General features: G+C 47.4%; 1 protein-coding gene and 1 long non-coding RNA gene across 2 annotated transcripts in view; one reads left to right on the top strand and one right to left on the bottom strand.

The window, feature by feature from the left end:
- Positions 1 to 18,534, bottom strand: part of LOC140721496 (uncharacterized) — a 1,502,390-nt gene that overhangs the window by 914,306 nt on the left and 569,550 nt on the right. Inside the window, exon 2 of the long non-coding RNA XR_012097391.1 lies at positions 17,562 to 17,621. This is a non-coding gene — a long non-coding RNA (uncharacterized lncRNA). The remainder of the gene's footprint in view (positions 1 to 17,561; positions 17,622 to 18,534) is intronic.
- The window catches only part of LOC140721492 (uncharacterized), a 692,273-nt gene that overhangs the window by 202,767 nt on the left and 470,972 nt on the right, over positions 1 to 18,534 (top strand). The window lies entirely within an intron of this gene.

The raw sequence follows: 18,534 nt of genomic DNA on the forward strand, positions 1-18,534 counted from the left end.
TGCCTAGACAGAGTAGAAGTTGTTAGTCCTCCAGTCTGAATGTGGCCTCATCGTGGAAGAAAAACATGCGTTGTAACGACCTGTTGGACCGGGAATGGGGACAGCAATTGAAATGCTTGGCCTCTGGGAAATTCTGCTTTTTGTTGTTGGAGCTGAGCTACTCGACGAAGAATTAATACATGTGAAGAATGGTCTCTGCCAGAAACATCGACTGTTCATTCAATTCCACAGATGCGCCTGACCTGCTGATTTCCTCCTTCGTGTGTGTTCCAATTAATTTGATTAACCGTTTTCATTCGTTCAGTATCTTCGTAAGACTGGATGCGATATTGGGTTCAGGCTCTTCACAATATGACGGGAACGTACAAGCAACATATTCTGTTTTTTTTATATATTCCGATTACATGATCTATAACTGAGACAATTTTCAGAATGAAACAGGGCAGCCCAATGACAGTGCAGCATTGATCGATGATAACAAGGTCTATGGAGTCTAGGGATGGACATGATCAACAGTAACAATCATGAATCCGAGAGGTGAGTCTGAGAGTGTTTCACAACATTCACTGACTTCTCCAATCGTCATTTATTTGTCTTTAAGGTTTTGCAATTTGCTGTCAAGATATCCATACCTCATCACAATTGGGATTTGAATGACATGATTTTTACTTTTTATCCCAGCTGTTGGAAGACACGTCAGCCTTGTGTAGTATTGAATATTCAGTGTGCTGGAGCGAGTATAAATGAATGACTGTGGAGATACATAAGCTCAGAGTTTCTTCAGCGAGATCGCGGACAGCTGGAAGACAGGGTGAATCTTAACAACATGCTTGAAACATTTTCCGTGTGAGAAAGATGGATTTCTTGATCATTGCTGTCATTGGTGCTCCTGGTAACAGCATAGGCGAATTGACATTTACAGTTCCGTGTGCGCGGTCTTTGAACTCGGTGAGTTACCGACAGCGTTGTGATGCCGGTGTATCAGAGAGTGTGGTGCAGGCATTGTGACAAAACCCTGTGTTCATTGAGAAGTTCCCTTGCAGTTTAACCCGTGGCCTCGGCTCAAATTAAACCGGCAGGTGAAACAGATGTAGAGTGGAAGATCGGAGAGATGGATTCATTTTGTGCACGAATGGCAGGCAGTCGTGATTTATTAATGCAAAGCATAAACTCCAAGCTGATAAACTCCCTTATTCCACCGCGCTCGACGCCCTTAAAGTTATTCTGTATCAATCGCGCAACTTGTTTTAGATTGAAATTTAAAGGCATTGGACTTGTTTTTTAAGAAATTACTCTAACTTTGAAACGAACGAGGGAAGCGAATCTCTCTTGAGATTCAAGGACTACTGGTAGTGTTCACTTGTGTGTTAGCCTCGATCCATAGGGAGTTGAGAAAATTCAAAGGAAAGCTGGGTGGGCGTCCGTGCACCATTGTTTGTTTCCACGCGCTAATATCTGTGAAGTGAGCGGTGTCAGTTAGACGTCAGACGGGCTAAAGTACAAGCGATACTCCGCTCTGGAATAATAAGTATCGAAGCATCTAGAATAATACTGAAGTAATTTGGAGCATCACCTAAAATAGGAGATATTCTGAGGTACCCATTGAGTTTTTCCTTGAAAATAGTATTCGAAAGCACTACCGTGAAAATTATCTGATGTTTTTACTAGCCAAACTTGGGAATTTCTGATCCGATTCCTCGACATAGTGTGAACCCATCCCAACCAAGAGTAGCCGTAGAATTTCAAAGAAGCGAGCTAGGCGCGGCCCCTGTGGGCGGGTGACAAATGAGAGTCGGGAAGGAGAGGAAGACACACGGAAGTGCGAATTAAATTTCCGGTGACAATTGTGGGAGGAGCCAGGCTTCGCTATCCGAGGGGAGCGACAGAATATAGGTAGATAGATAGATAGATAGATAGATAGATACTTTATTCATTCCCATGGGGAAATTCAACATTTTTTCCAATGTCCCATACACTTGTTGTAGCAAAAACTAATTACATACATTCATTGTCGTGAAAGCGGCAATCGTCATTGCTGAGAAAGTTGCCGAGGTGAACAGGTTTTCCAGTCGAGTCGAAAACCTGAGGTTTGTAGACTTATATCGATTTCTCCATGTTTCCCTCGGTAATCAGTTGACAATACCTTCTTCCCAACCACTGCTCCCCTTCCTGTACCGAGCACCGTAACGTTTTACACCTTCTAAATCTCCAGAAATTGATTGTCTGGAAAGTTTTATTGTTCTCAATTTCCAGCTTCTTTCTGTGCTGAGACAGACGGAACGGCGAGACGGTAATTCACTCATTCTTTCTGCTGTTCCCCCAGTGAATTTAGTGGCGATTGTGATCCTGTCCCGGGGAAAGTGCGGCCTCCCCACCTGCATCACTCGCTACCTGGTGGCCATGGCAATGGCGGATCTACAAACCATCACCTTTCGTGTCGTATTCTGGCGGGTAAGTTATTATTACTTCCCCGGGACTTTCCTGGACATCACCCCCGTATGCAGCGCGATCTCCACCCTGGGAATGGCAGCCACAGACTGTTCTCTCTGGTTCACCGTCACTTTCACGTTTGATCGGTTTGTCGCCATCTGTTGCCAGAAGCGGAAACAAAGTATTGCACCGGGAAAACTGCGGCTGTAGTTCTGACAACAGCTGGGTCTCTGCTCTGTTTTAAAAATGTGCCCTACTTCTTTACATTTCGGCCTGTGAACGTGATTGATAATATACCCTGGGACTGTATTCGAGAGCCAAGCGACTATACGGATCCCGGGTAAAGCCAACACCTTACGCGAACTTACGCTAAAGCTTCCACTTCCACTCCAACTGTGTCCATTGTATTATCCACTACTGCACACAGGTATGTCGCTAATATCAACCCGCATCCCTGCCGTCAGTGAATTCTGACCGTCCATTTCCTTGTCCGTCCCTGCATCAGCACTCTCCAGAAACTCTCACTCTTTGTGAATATTCCAGCCCTGCTCATCCATGGAACCGACTCAATGGGTAGCTCAATATTGATCCCTGCCTGCCCGTCGAGGATCATCTGAGAAGCTGATCAATTCCATACCACAACTGACGACCCACGGGCTTATTACCGCACAGAGTAGCTGGACACGTGAAAGGCTGTTCGTTTGTGTCGTTCAATTCAGACCATTTAATGCAAATGTGCGTCAAGGTAGCACGTCGGGGGGAGAACACGGAATATAAATTGGAGTGTTATATTTGCCGTAAAAGTGCAGTTCACAATGTTCAAACAAGTAAACACGGCTTTCTACCTCCCGGTCAACAAAACTATCAATTTTGTACATCTGTAAAACAATTGTCATTGTTGTTACAAGTGTAATGAATGCAGAAGGTTTAAACATTTGCACCAAATGGAGGATCGATTGAAGTGCTCTGCTTCACGCTGGAGCGAAATTGATGGTAGCTTGTTCTCTGTGTGAGGGACTACATCAGTTTAATGCACAAATAAACTGCTGTTGGACCTCAACAGTTCAGGCACATCTGTGGAAAAGAATAAATTGTCAACGTTCCGGGCTGCGACTTTTCAAACGGACGGAGAAGATGCCGGACTGAAAAGGTTGAGTGATGCGAATGCGGACAAGCATGAAAATGACAGGCGAAGCCAGGTGTGTAGGTGAGGAGTGGGATGGAGGCGAATTATGTGACAGAAGGTAATTGAAAACGGCAAAAGGTCTGGAGAAGAAAGAATCCGATCGGAGAGGAGAGTGGATCATGGAAGAAAGGGAACCAGGTCGGGCACCAGCAGGAGATGATAGGCAAGTCAGGAGAAGTGTAAGAGTCCAGGATGGTGAAATGAAGAAGAGGGAATAGAAGGGGGGAAAGGCAGGGGGATATACCTGAATATACAGATATCAATATTTATGCCATTAAACTGGAGGTTACCTACACAGAATATAAGATATTGCTCCTCCAGCATGTGTGTGGCCTCATGGTGGCGCAGGAGGAGGCCATGGACCGACATGTCGGCTCGGGATGGGGATAGGAATTGAAATGTTTGGCCACCGGGAAATTTCGCTTAATGTTGATGGACATGAGGTGCTCGACGAAGCGTTAATTAATTTGAAGAAGACGACTAGGCCAGAAATGTCGACTGTTTATTCTTGTCCATAGTTGCTGCCTGATCTGTTGAGTTCTTCCAGCATTTTGTGTGTGCTACAATTAATTTCTTTAACGGTTTGCGTGTGTTCAGTATCGGCGTCAGCAGATTCAGTTGCAAGATCCATAACCGAAACGATTTCCTCAGTGAACAGAGAAGCCCAATAACGGTTCACAATTGCTCAATGACGACAAAGTCTATGGAGCCAAGGAATGGACATCACATGATCAACAATGACAATCATGAAAACGAGAGCTGACCTTAACAACATTCACTGATTGCTAGAATCGTCATTTCTTTCTCTTTGAGATTTTGCAAACTCTTCACAATTGGGATTTTACTTGGATTACATCATTTTTATTTTTACACCCACCTGTTGGAAGACACATCAGTCTTGTGTAGTATTGAATATTCAGTGTGCTGGAGCGAGTATAAATGAATGACCGTGGAGATTCATCAGCTCAGAGTTTCTTCAGCGAGATCGCGGGCAGCTGGAAGACAGGCTGAATCTCACACAGTATGCTTGAAGTATTTTACAGTGTGAGAAAGAGATGGTACATGATCATCGCCGTTATCGGCGTTCCTGGTAAGAACAGAGGCGAACTAACAATTGCGGTTTTGTGTGCGCGGTCTGTGAACTCTTTCAGTTACCGACAGCGTTGTGATGCCGGTGTATCAGTGAGTGCGGTGCAGACATTGTGCTAAATCTCTGTGTTCGTTCAGAAGTCTCCTTGCTGTTTAATCCGTGCCCACGACTGAAGATCAACTGGCGGTTGAAATAGATGCAGAGTAGAAGATCGGAGATATGATTCATGGCAGGCTGTTGAAGTAAACTCCGATAATCCCGAGCTTCTGCACCTTTACGGGCTATTGGTTTTATTCCGTATCAATAGAACAACATGCTTTAAATTCAAATTTAAATTATTGCGCAGTGTTTTCAGAAATCGCTGCAAGTTTGAAGGGAATGCACGAAGCGTATCGCCAGTGAGATTCAGCGGGGAGAAGTAGACATCCCTTGTGATACACTCACAATGAAAAAGTGTACAGACGACGTTACGGGCCGAGCCCCCTCAGCAAGTCCATCCTGCTGAAGCGTCTCGGCCGGAATTGTCGACTGTACCCTGTTCCATTGACGCTGCCCGGCCTGCTGAGTTCCTCCAGCATTTTGTGTGCGTTGCTCGGGTTTCCAGCATCTGCAGATTTTCTCTTGTTTGTGATTGGATTACAACACTTGCGATTTAGACTCCGAAACATCGGGAGTTTTCAAAATTACAATACGGTTCTGCGTGCGTTTGCGTGCACCAGGATTTGTTCCCCCGTGAAGTGAAGCGACATTTCAAAACCAACCCAGCAGGGTCAGCTGGAGGTCAGACGGGGCAATATGCATCCGATATCATGACCTCCTCTACTGCAATGATGAGGCCAAACTCAGTTTGGAGGAGCAACACCTCATCTACCGTCTGAGTAGACTCCTGCCTGGTGGTATGAACATTGAATTCTCCAATTTCCGGTAATTCCCTCCCTCTTCCCCCTTCCCTTTCCCCTATCCCAGGTCCCTCTCTGCCTCTCTCCCCTTTCAACTTCCTGCTTCTTTATCTCTACAGTTCATTCATGCTTATCCCCTCCCCCTCCCCCCTTTATCTTTCCTCTGATTGGTTTTCCACCTGGCGCCTCTAGGCCCTACCCCCTCCCCTATTTCTATTACTGGGCTTCGGCCCTCTCTTCCCCCCTCCCCCATTCCTGATGAAGGGTCTCGGCCCGAAACGTTGGCTACTCTTTTCTCACGGATGCTGAGTTCTTCCAGCGTTGTGTACGTATGCATACGATACTCTGCTCTCGAACAATAAACATCGAATCATTCAGAATCATCCTGCAGCAATCTGGAAACAAAACTAAAAGAGACAGATGTCTTGAAGTACCTATGTTGCCTTTCATTTGGAAATTTGGTAGATTGAGCACTCACGTGCAAAATAGCTGAATATTCAGCAGGTCCGACAAGATCTTTAAAAAAAAACGGAAGCTGAAACTCTCTGACCGGATACCGTGCAATGTGCGAAGTAACTGCGGGTTTACATTGATTTCTCCAAAGCGCCATCGGCGATTATTTGACAAACCATGACTCTCTTCCAGTAGCGAGTACTGTACCCTTTCACCCAGCATGTACTTGTGCGAGGCATCTTCCACTCCCGCTCCACACGCTTCAAATCTTCAGAAATAAGTGTCTGCAAAGTATGATTGTTGTCAATTCCCAGCTTATTTCTTTCCTGTGACATAGTGAGCAGCGAGAGAGTAATAATCATTCTTTTTGCTGTTTCCCAGTGAATTTAGTGGCGATTGTGATCCTATCCCGGGGCAAGTGCGGCCTCTCCACCTGCATCACGTGCTACCTGGTGGGCATGGTAACGGGGGATCTACTAACCATAATCTTTAATCTTATATTCTGGCTGGTCAGTTACTATTATTTCCAGGGGACTTTCCTTGACATCACCCCGGTATGCAGTGTGATCTTTGTCCTGGGTGAGGCAGCCACCGACTGTTCTGTCTGGTTCACCGTCGCTTTTACATTTGATCGGTTTATCGCCATCTGTTGCCAGAAGCGGAAAGCAAAGTATTGCACCGGGAAAACTGCGGCTGCGGTTCTGACAACAACCGGCGTTCTGCTCTGTTTTGAAAACGTGCCCCACTTCTTTATATATCACCCAGTGAAAGTGATCGACAATATACCCTGGGACTGTATTACAAAGCCAGGCTACTATACGGATCCCGGGTGCGTGGGATATGACTGGCTTTCTACCGTTCTACTGCCATTACTCCCGTTCGTTACCGATAGGTTTGTGATGCCGATGTATCTGTGAGTGCGGCGCCGACATTGTGAGAAAATTCTCAGTTCGTTCGATGTCCCCTTTACATTTATTACGTGATCTCGGCGGAAATTAAGCCGGCAGTTGAAACAGATGTAGAGCGGATGATCGGTGAGACGGATTCATTGTGTGGCTTCGTAGCAAGCAGTTTCCAAATATCATTGCAAAGCCGCTATATAAAAAACAAACAAACTCCAATGCGCTCGGCGCCTTTAGGAGCTACTCGTAGTTGTTCCGTATCTATAGTGCAACAAGCTTTAAATTCAGATGGAAAGGTATGGCGTCATGTTTTATGAAATTGTTGCAACGTTGAAGGGAAAGCGGAAGGTGATGCGCCGCTGTGATTCAGGGGAGATCGTTCGTCATTAGTTATGTGTTGCACCCCGAACCATCGGGAGTTTCGGCGATTCCAATAAGCGTCTGTGTGCGAATTAATCTAGCAGGGTTTGTTTCCGTATCGAAGCATTTAGAATCGTGCCACAGTAATCTGGAGCAAATCCGAAAGAGGCAAATCCGTAAATTCAAGCGGACTTATATTATCTTTGATGATTTCAGCACGAACGTACGAAGTAGTTGAAAAGTTTGTCGAACCAAACAGAATCTTTCAATGCGAAGATCGAACTTTCTGATCGGATGGCTTGACACATTGTAAAATAAAGCCCGGCGAGGAGTAGTTGCAGAATTTAAAAGTGGCGAGCTAAGCTGGTCTCCTCTGTGTGGGTGACGAACGGAAGTCGAGGAGAGAAGGATGGCATGAGCACGGTGAAAATGAGTTTGCTGAGAACGTTGTTCAGAGGCGGAGGGACCAGGCCGTCGATGTATGGGGAGAGTGACAGAACCCGGGTGAGGGAAACGCAGCAATCAATATATCTGGTTTCCAGGACTTGACCATCAGCAGAAAACCTAATGGTTGAAAATTTAGAATGATTTCCCCAAATCGCCGTCGACGACCTGTTGACAATGCCTCCTTCCCCAACACTAGTCCTCTGCCAGTACCGAGTACCGTACACGTTCACCCCACGCACGCGTGTGATGGCTGCGACTGCCGGTTTACACGTTTTAAACTGACTGAAATTGTTGTCAGCAAAGTTTGATTGTTCTGAATTTCCAGCTTATCTCTCTCCGGAGACTCACGGAGTTGCGAGACAGTAATTCACTCTTTTTTTTCTCTCTGTTCCCCCAGTGAACTTAGTGGCGATTGTGATCCTGTCCCAGGGAAAGTGCGGCCTCTCTACCTGCACTACTCTCTTCCTGGTGGCCATGGCAACGGCGGATGTATTAACCATCATATTTCGGGTCATATTGTGACGGGTCAGTTATTATTACTTCCCCGAGACTTTCCTGGACATCACCCCCGTATGCAGTGTGATCTCTGTCCTGGGATTTTCAGCCACAGACTGTTCTCTCTGGTTCACCGTCACTTTTACATTTGATCGGTTTATCGTTTTCTGTTGCCAGAAGCGGAGAGGAAAGTATTGCACTGGGAAAACTGCGGCTGTGGTTTTGACAACAGCGGGCGTTCTATTCTGGTTTAAAAATGTGCCCTATTTCTTTATATATCATCCTGTGAAAGTGATTGACAATATACCCTGGGACTGTATTACAAAGCCGGGCTACTATACGGATCCCGGCTGGGTGGGATATGACTGGCTTTCTACCGTTCTGGTGCCATTACTCCCGTTCGTGTTAATACTACTGTACAATGGTCTGACAGTCAGACACATTTTAGTGACTAGTCGCGTCCGTAAGGGGCTGAGGGGTCAGAGAATGGCGGAGAACCGCAGTGACCCGGAGATGGAGAGCAGGAGGAGGTCTGTGATCTTACGTCTCACCATCTCCGGAAGCTTCATCATCCTGTGGTCGGTGAATGTTACTGAATTCCTTTATTACACCATTGCCAGGCTGGATCCAAATAATTACAACGATTCGGAATACGTATTTCAACACACCGGATACATGCTGATGATATTAAGTTGCTGCACAAACACGTTTATTTATGGGGTAACTCAGTTCAAGTTCAGAGAGCAGTTCATCAGCGCAGCGAAATATCCGCTCACGATATTTTCATTTGATTTCATTTATTGCTCTTCCAATTATTTATTTTCCAAGTTTTAGATTTGACCAGAAAGTCTTTCCTCGTTTTTTGGTCGTATCCTCAGAACGGACTGCCCAGCCCGTTTTTCCCCCTTTTCCCCCTTTTTCATATAGTGTAATAGGTTTTTTCTTCTTTTTAAAAAAATATTTTTTCTCTTTATGATCTGATAAAAGCAGAATTAGCTGTTTTCTGTTTTTATTATATACTACATATTAGCTAAATTCTTTGCATGATTTTGATAATGTTTATTTCACTTTCTGTTAGTATTGTTATTGATATATATATAGACGTAATTAGATAGATAGATATAATTCTCCCCTTGTTTGTATACATGCTCTTTTTAAATCAATAAAAAGTTTAATAAAGAACGAAAGAAAGAAATATCTGCTCATCTCAATTAGTCAACTAAATATCTGGCCTATTTTCACAGGCGATCGCTGTCTTCTCACCTAGGCACTACAGAACTGTCGTCAGCGGAGACCGCGACAGCCGGGAGAATTAAACTCGTTTAGAAGCCCAGAGAGACACAGCACCATTCGGCTCACGCATCCCGCCATCTGCACTTTCCACCAATTATTACTCTCATCCTACGTTTTATTCGCGCTCTCGTCACTGCCACGCCCTGATCTCTACGGGCTGGGAAAATGGGTCGGTCATGGGGAGTCCGGTTATACCCACGGTCTCTATACACATAGTACTCTCAGGCAGTGCCACAGAGGGGCTGACGGACGGTATAGTGGCGCCGGAATCGACCAGGACAGGGACTCGTTTCTCAGCTATTTCTACATCCGGGAATGGATCCTCCTGCGGCTTCTCATGGAGCCCGATCAGAGCCGGCTGTATCGTCTTCCCCTCGTGGCCTCCCTACTGGGACCTGAAGGGGTTATGCAGAGTGAAATGAGTCACTTCCCAGGGGTATTCACAGGTCATCCTTTCTCCCTATCCTCTCCTATCTTTTCACTCCACGTCGCCTCGGCTCCCTCTGGCCTAATGCCCCTTTCGCCCACATTTCCTACGTACGTCCTGCCTCTTGTCGCGGGGCCTTGGCCGAACTCCCGCCTTCCACTCCCCTTTCTGTGTGGACTGCCCCCTTTCTCCCGCGATCTTAAACAACCCATGTCCTTCCATGCTGGTCAGGATCTGGGTCACCACATTCCGTTGCTGGGTCTGCCAGTTCAGATCGGTCAATTAAAAGGCAGGGGCGACCTCAGGTCGGAGTCAGTTCGGGAAGGTTTGTCCAGCCCACCGGGCAGTTTGCTGGTCCAGGGGTTTTTCCGCATTTGCGTCCCGGGTGTCTTTGAATCGAGCGATGACGTCAGTGACGGTCTTTCCTTTCTTTCGCATGCACCGGGCAACTTCTCCAAAGCATCCAGGCTGTCGAGCTGCGGCAAGGATACGGGCTTTAAGTTCGCGCACCTTCGTTTCCATAGCCTGTCGGCATCTTCTCCAACTGACGGGGGCCAGTCTCTCTCGGGAGTAGCCTTGGCAGGAATAGTTGGTCTCCGCCTCAGCCAAGGAAATTCCGTATATGATACGGAGACGCGCCTGTAAAACGCCATGCAGAGGTTTCAATATCTGACAGGTCGGAGTATGCCAATTATGAGTGGCTACAGGTTTTCTCAGCGGATCGGGCTGTCCCTGATCGGACTACATACCTCAGCCGGAGTCCAGGGTTTTAAAATAGGGACATCGTCCACCATTATCCGGCGGAATACAGAGGTCCATCACCTTGTGAGGCGATCGGGCAACACCTCTCCCCTCTCTGGTGGAAACTCGAATCTCGATGAACGGAGAGTCCGTCCCCGCCCCAGGCTCCGAAAGAATCGGGCACAGCGGCAGTGCTCCGGTCCTGGAGAGCATCCGGTGCTGCCGCAGACGGGGCTGGCAGCCCGTTCTGTGGTCTTTGTTTCAATCCCACTGCCACCTCAATACCCTCCCTGTCTTCATGGGGCCTCATGGGACGGCGGAAGCGCCAGCGGAGCCGACAGGCCTCCCAATGGAGCTTTCGGAGTGACGCTAGAATCTGCCATCGGACTGTTACTTTCCCTATTTCTGGCGTTTCCCTTAGGGAGCTAGCGCCGCTTTCCCATCTCTTCCCATTTAGTAACATATGTAATTAAGATCCCAGCGAGAATCCTCACTCCCAGAATCAACGCAGTGTTTCCCTTTCAGTTTTCCATTTTTACCAAATCGGAAGAGTCTCCATAGGGCCAGTCTGCTTGATACAGCCATGTAAATCACTGGTAAAGGTAACAGAGTAACTGTTGTTCCTTGGTTCCAACTAAACCTTATAGGCAGACAAACCCGGAGGAATTAACGTGTCGCGCAATAATTCTTCTGTGTTCTTGTATTTTGCAATTTTCCTCTCCGTGTCCTTATTCACTGAGGCCTTCGCGTTCGGATCGGCCGGGCGTCGATCATGGGGGCGTCCTTTCTTCTCTTCTAATTTGCTTGACCAAGACCTACTGGCCTGGTTTCCCATTTTAATATGTATTTCTATCTTCATTTATTCGAGTTATTAGTATTCTACGTTCTGTTTCCTATGCTAACCGTGCTTCGTAATCAGCTGATTAACATATACGAATAATAGGTTCCCCTTAAATTTAACAGAAATATTTCGTCCATTAGGTCTGATCTCCTCTCCCAGTTTCGTTCTTGTTCTTACCAGAGCTCAGGAACTGGGAACCGGCCGGTCAGGGACTGCCTTACTCACGCATCGCCCTGGTCCTGATCTTGATTCCCGTCTCTCAGGGAAGTCTCACAGGTAGGGATGAGATTCCTGTCCGAGGGGCCAATTACTCTGTCGGGGCTCAGCTGGATCCCGTACACAGGGATCCCATCCCCGCCGCCAGATTGTCAGGGATTTTCCTTTCCGCACAAGACTGGGACCCGGGTTTTCGTTAGGACACTCTTTATTGACGTGACATGGAGAGCAGTCCCTCCGGAGAGCAACGCCCTCGCTTACAATCCTTATGGTTGATTCTAACAGGTATGGTTTGTTCAACATTTCCATATTTCGGATTGTTCTGAGCAAGCTGGAGGAAAAAAACTGAAGTCACGTGGCCTCTTGGTGTACATCTGAAGGCCAGAGGGCAGAATGACGTAGTGTTTTGTCGACGCTAGAGGGCGCCATCAGGATTTTATTGTAATCCAGGCATTACGCAAAACAGACACATGATGCTATAGTCCCGCAAAAGTATTTATCCAGCCCACCCGACCAAAATTCTCCACACAAGCGAAAAAACCTTCCTCATGACCCCGGTGCAACCACAATACCTCTATCACACACAACAGACAAACCAATATATTGTACTCTAAACAGGTTAATGGAATACAAAGTGCGTGTAGGAAAGCACCGCACTGGGAAACAGTAAACATTTAGCAAACAGCTCGCTGTCCAAGTGACGAGACCTCAGTGGTGGCGGGATATTCATTAGTCTCGCAACCCGAGGGAAGAAGTTATTACCCGGCATTCCTAGTGCTGATATGCATGCACCTTCATCCTGACCGCCGTGTGTCAAAGAGATCATGGGATGGGTGGTAGGGATTCTCGACAATGCTTTGGCCCCTTCGTCTGCAACGCTCCCGGAAAGTGTCACAAACAGGACCGAGTGAGACCCCGATCTTCCTCTCGGTGGTTTTTACTCTCCCCTTTATTGTCCCGTGGTTCGATGCCTTGCAGCTTCCGTACCATACAAAGATGGCGCCGGACATGACACTCTCCATGGTGCTCCAGTAGACGCAGCTGTGGGTTCCTGACTAGTGCGGAGGTGTTGTGGGTCCAGGTTAGATCGTTTGTTATGTGCACACCAAAGAACTTCGTCCTCTTCGCCCTCTCCAGAGCAGAACTATTGATGATCAATGGAGAGTGGTCGATCTCTGCCTTCTTGGTTCCCCATCATCGCTTCACTTTCTCTTCTCCACGCTGACACTGGTGCTGCTGTTCTCGCACCATTTAACAATCCTCTCAACCTCCTCTCCGTGTGCTGAATCACCATTGTTGCTGATGGTACCGACCACTGTAATATCATCACAGAACCTGATGATGTTGTTTGAGCTGAATCTGGCAGTGCAGACGTCAGACAGCAGTTTGCATAGTGGCGGACTGAGTACACCGTTTGGATAGCGGAGGATGAGAAGTGACGTGATAGAAGTGTACACGATATTGAGAGGTACTGATCGTGTGGATAGTCAGAGGCTTTTTCTCCCAGGGCTAAAATAGCTAGCACTAGCGGGCATAGTTTTGACGTGCTTGGAGATGTCAGCGTATGTTTCTTTACACAGAGAGTGGTGAGTGTGTGGAAGGGGCTGCCGGCTGCGGTGGTGTAAGTGGAAACGATAGGATCTTTTAACTCCAGAATGGTTACAGGGAGCTTAGAAATATAGAGGGCTATGGGTAAAGCCTATGTAATTCTAAGGTAGGAACGTGTTCGGCACAGCCTTGTGGGCCGAAGGGCCTGTATTTTGCTGTCGGTTTTGTGTGTTTCTATGTTTCTACAACCCTGGGGGGGAGTGTTGGGGTGGAACGGTGACCTCTGTTACATGGGACGTATTGCCCCTTTGCACCTGCCTGGGTAAATTGTCCGGCTCTGCGGGTTTGCGTGGGTTTCCCCTGGGTAGCGTCCTCCCCACCTCGGCTCCGGCCAGACTGAGTGTCTGTTCCTCTGGAAGAGAGGAGGCTTCTCCTCAGCGGCACGACATTCAATTGGTTAAATTGTGCACAGGAAGCATTCAGCCTGTGAGGAATGGAGGCGTAGCACTTTTTGTCGTGTGAGGCCACTTGTAATCCGTTCTGGTGTGTGTACTCGCCACAGGCTCCGCGTGTCCCTGGTGTCACAAAGGTGTCTGTGCATTTTCTGTGCGGACTTCCGCATCTCCCCCCCCCCCCCCCCTTTGCACGCTATCTGCTCTCTTGCTTTCTGCGGGTTTGTGACGTGGGATCATGAATGGATCAGGACAGACAGATTTGAGGAGAACAGAACTAGCAGGAACAGAGAAACAAAACATGCCGACAATTTACCTGAGTAGAGGAGACAGGAACAAATAGAGTAGTTGTTGGAAATATCGAAGGGTTGCAGGAATTTGAAAATCACGGACGTCCCGATGATTCTAAACAGAGACACTGGTCGGATTTAATCATTGCTTGCCGGGGATTACAGTCTCAGTGATACACTCCCACTGGCTCTCCACTCCGCCTGGGGGCACCGAAACAACCCCACGCAAACAGCAACAACACCTCAGGCTGCTGTTCCCGATGGAACTCGGCGTTTAACACCATCATCCGCTCAGCACGAATCAACAAGCTTCAGACGGCTCCGCTCCTCTCTCTGCAACCGGATCCGCAGTTCCCTCGGCGGGAGGTCACACTCAATGCAGATCAGTAAAAACTACTTCTTGCTCGTTGAGAGTTAACTCAGGCACACCTGAAGGATGTGTGCTCAGTCGACTGCTGTACAATCTGTCATGCTTGTATATCTAAACTTAGCTACAAGATCTGTGATATATTCGCATGTTCTTAAGGAAGTTTTATTGTTAGAATCTCAGCTGACGGCGGAAATTGCAAAATCTTGCGAAATTTCACGGACGTACATGTACATGTTTAAGTCACGTGAGCCCCTTCCCCGCTCCCATTTTACCGCAGATCTGCCTTGTTTCCGAGGCTCCGCCCCCAGCTCTGATTACCTGAATTACAGTCCTGACTTTCCTTCAGTTCTGTGTTGAAGCGGGTCGGCGGCGGCGGCGGATCGTCTGCAGGATCCGGATTAGGAGACGACCATCACCCCCAGAGTCGGGAATCCGGGGGAGGGTTCACTGTCCGGGCGTGAAAACAAGTTCTCATCGGTGAGTACTGAGGCTGGTCCCGAGTGTGGACGTCTGATGTAAGGTAATGCACCCAGTTAACTTCCCCGATCTGGTGGCCTCTCTGCGCTTGCTGGACAGAACCTACCGGGGTCGGTCTGTGTTGTGGGACCTTCACAACAAACCGACTGAGATGAGCCGCCGCTCAGCCCCTCTTGCCCTGGTCCTAGGAGCGTGATGGGTGGTGATACCGAGACGGCACTCATGCATTGAGGTTTATCCCGGGAAATTTACCTTCATTACCCGGCCCCACATCGGGTCCAAACTTCACCTGGATCGATAGCCGGTGTCTACAATTGTTTTACATCATTCCAGGGCGCGGGAAGCGGCCCTTCCAGCTGTTGTGTTCTTGCAGACAGAGAAGGTTAAACCGGGTAATCGCACCTTCGGGAACTGCTCCATCTGTCTGAGTAGATCCATCTTTCGCCCATTCAGACAAGGCAGTGAGATCCAGATCTCTCACGGCCTCTCGTTCTGGGTGGCCATCGTTGTGTTTATCTTTGTTGAATCCATGCCACTGTTCCGACTTGCTGAAGCGCAGCCAATAATTCCGGTTTTATAACCCCAATAAATGCAAGAAATAAGCCTTTCCCTGTGATCTGGGTTTCTCAAACTTGTACAGCACATTACAACAGCACATTGAGGTGATAACATATTGTTACAAATCCTTATGGTTACAGATAGAGCGCAGTGTATATCGAGTTAGACTGGGAGATCAAGAGTCCAACTTATCACGCGGGGAACATTCAATGTGCTTACAACAGCAGCCTGGAAGGTTTCCTGGAACCTGGTGCTATGTGTTTTCAATGTTATTTTAAATCTCCGACCCGGCTGAGAAGAGAGAATATCGAGGGTTATGAGGATCTTTGATGCTGCCTGCTTTACTGATGCAATGGGAAGTGCAGTCACAGTCCAGGGAGGGGAGTCTGGTTTCTGTCATGTCCTCAGCGGTGCCCACAGTTTTCTGCAGTTCCTTGCAGTCAAGGGTAGAGTGGTAGCCTTATGAAGGCGTTATGTATCCGGATGGGATACTTTCTGTGGCGCTTTGATAAGGTTTGGGGTGGGGCAATGTGCCTAAGCCAATGTTATTGTTGTTTGATCTAGGCTTGTCATTTTAGAATCTTTTTCTATGGTATTATTCAGTGCCCGTGTATTGCTGAATGACCACCAGTGACTGTCCTTGATCCCTCACCCACATGGTTCCATCTCCTCATTCACTCACATCTTGTGCAACCTCTCTCCAGCCCGTGTGTATCCACCTCAATGATGTACAGTACATCAGTAAAGTTTCCTGTAACATTTGACATCATTGTGAGTTTTCCAGGAATCGTTTTTTTTTTTTTGTTAGTTAGAACTACCAGAGGTTCAGTTGAATGCAGCACCTGGTGAGGTAAGAGTTACAAGCTACGAGCCCAGGGTATGGCGGGAAAGATTCCAGCATGTATAGAGCAGTAGTTGGTGATGGAATGTATACCTGCTTGTATACATTTTTTTATAACAATGCACTTGATTGTATCCGCGGAAATTTGGTAAAATGAGGGGGAACTTCGATGAGACATAAAGTATGCCGCGGAGTTTGACAGTTGACAGTTTGATAGTTCCTGTTTTGTGAGGGTCTGAAACCAAGCACCGTCAGCTGAAGACAGCCGAGATGTTTTTCTCTCTCCCTCTCTGGGTCTCGTGTGTCATGGGAATGATCGTCCTCAATATTCAGCAGAAGGAGAGTCTTTCAGTTAATATTGCAATCCTGCAGTGTAGTGATACACAAATGAGTGAGATTTTACAGGTGAGATGCAGGAGTGATGAGCCGAGATCACAGTCAGATCTGCGTTGGTCACAGTGAATACGGGATGCCAATTAAATTAAATATCCGCGGATACAATCCAGTGCATTGTTATTTTTAAAAAAACTGTACTGTATATAAGCAGGTCTCCCCTGTTGTCAAGATCACAACAGATTCCTCATAGAGAAACTTGCAGGGGCAGATATCTGGCTGGTAAACCTTCCTCTGGTTTCCCACCTACCCACTCTTATCTGACAGAAGGGAAACAACACTGCAGACGGTGATCCACAACAGGTCTCACCAACCAACTATATAATGGAACAATCAACTCCTTACACCGCCTTCCCCCACGACCACCCCCGGCCCTGGCTGTAATCTCCAATGTGGGTGGTTCCATACTTTTGAACACCAACCGAAATGCCGTCTAGGATGGACAGATAGTATCAATCCCGCCAGTGAAGGAATAAACAAAGCGAATCCTCAGTTCCCTCGGTCGGGGATCGGTAAAGCCCCGAGTGTGGGCGGATCGGCCTCCTGCTTCTGCAAGCAGTAGCCCGGGGACAGTTCCGGGATGCGGGAAGCTCGCACCTCCCGAGCCTTTGCTGATGATTCGCAGCTGGGTTGAAAGTGCGGCGATTCCAATAGCACTATCAGCTGCCCCGGTTCCCCGCGGGACCTGCACAGGAAGTCGATGCGTTCAATTAGATGAAGGGAATTATTAATTCACTTAAAAGCGATTCGCTACAGTTCTAATGTCGATCAACGTTATCAATTCCATTCGTGTTCATAAAAGTGTCTGACTGCCTTTGTGATGTTTATATTTCAGTAAAAAGAGCTTCTTACCGTGTACCGCGGCTCCAGGTTCTGATACCACCCTGTCCCAGTGAGGCTGTGTTACGGGTTCTGTAAGTAATGAACACACGCTGGTTAATGCTCAGTCAGCTCCTGGTGGTAATTATTAACTAAATCCACAGCGTTACCAGCGGGTCACTCCGTGACCTGTTCCTTAGCACAGGGTACGTTCTGTCTCCAAACAAACATCACCATGGAGATGAAAGGTAATATCAGTGATTTTGAGAGTGGAATGTTTGTCGGTGCCAGCGGATGCAGTTTGAATATGGCAGGAACTGCTGAACTCCTGGGATTGTCAAGTTTAACAGTCTCAGTTTATGGAGAATGATGCTGTGATTAAAATCAGGTAGCGGCAATTCTGAGAGATAAAAATCGTCTTGGTAATGAGAGAGATCGGTGGTTAAAGGCGGACTGATTCAATCTGCCAGGAAGACGACAGTAACTCAAATAATCACGAACTACTGCACTGTGCAGAGAGGTATCACTGGACGCGAAACATGTCGAACATTGGACTGAATGGGCAACGGCAGTAGAAGACCACGGACATACAATCAGTGGCCGTATTAATAGGTACCGGAGGAGCATAACACAGCGCACATCGACATTTGTTATCAACAATGAGATTTAACTCATAAAGTTTAATTTTCAATATCACTGACACATACTTGTTGTCTTTGCTAAAATAGCACACTCACTCCTGCAAAAAAAAATCAGAGGGATCCGCAAAACCACACAATGTTAAAATCAGTATTGAAATGGTAGAAATGTCATAAGGGGACATGGAATGGACCCAAATGCAGGACGCAGGCACTGAAGTACTAGGGGCAGGACAGGGACAACTAAAGGATAGAACAAGGTGGAGTGACCATGGCGGGAGGAACGTGGCATTCAAAGGTGATCCTGGGGTTCAGCGATAGTTCAGGCAAAGCAGGGTCTTGGAGTTCATGGCAAGGCAGGGTCCTCC

The sequence above is a fragment of the Hemitrygon akajei genome, unplaced genomic scaffold (genome assembly GCF_048418815.1).
Source record: "Hemitrygon akajei unplaced genomic scaffold, sHemAka1.3 Scf000057, whole genome shotgun sequence".
Classification (NCBI taxonomy): domain Eukaryota; kingdom Metazoa; phylum Chordata; class Chondrichthyes; order Myliobatiformes; family Dasyatidae; genus Hemitrygon; species Hemitrygon akajei.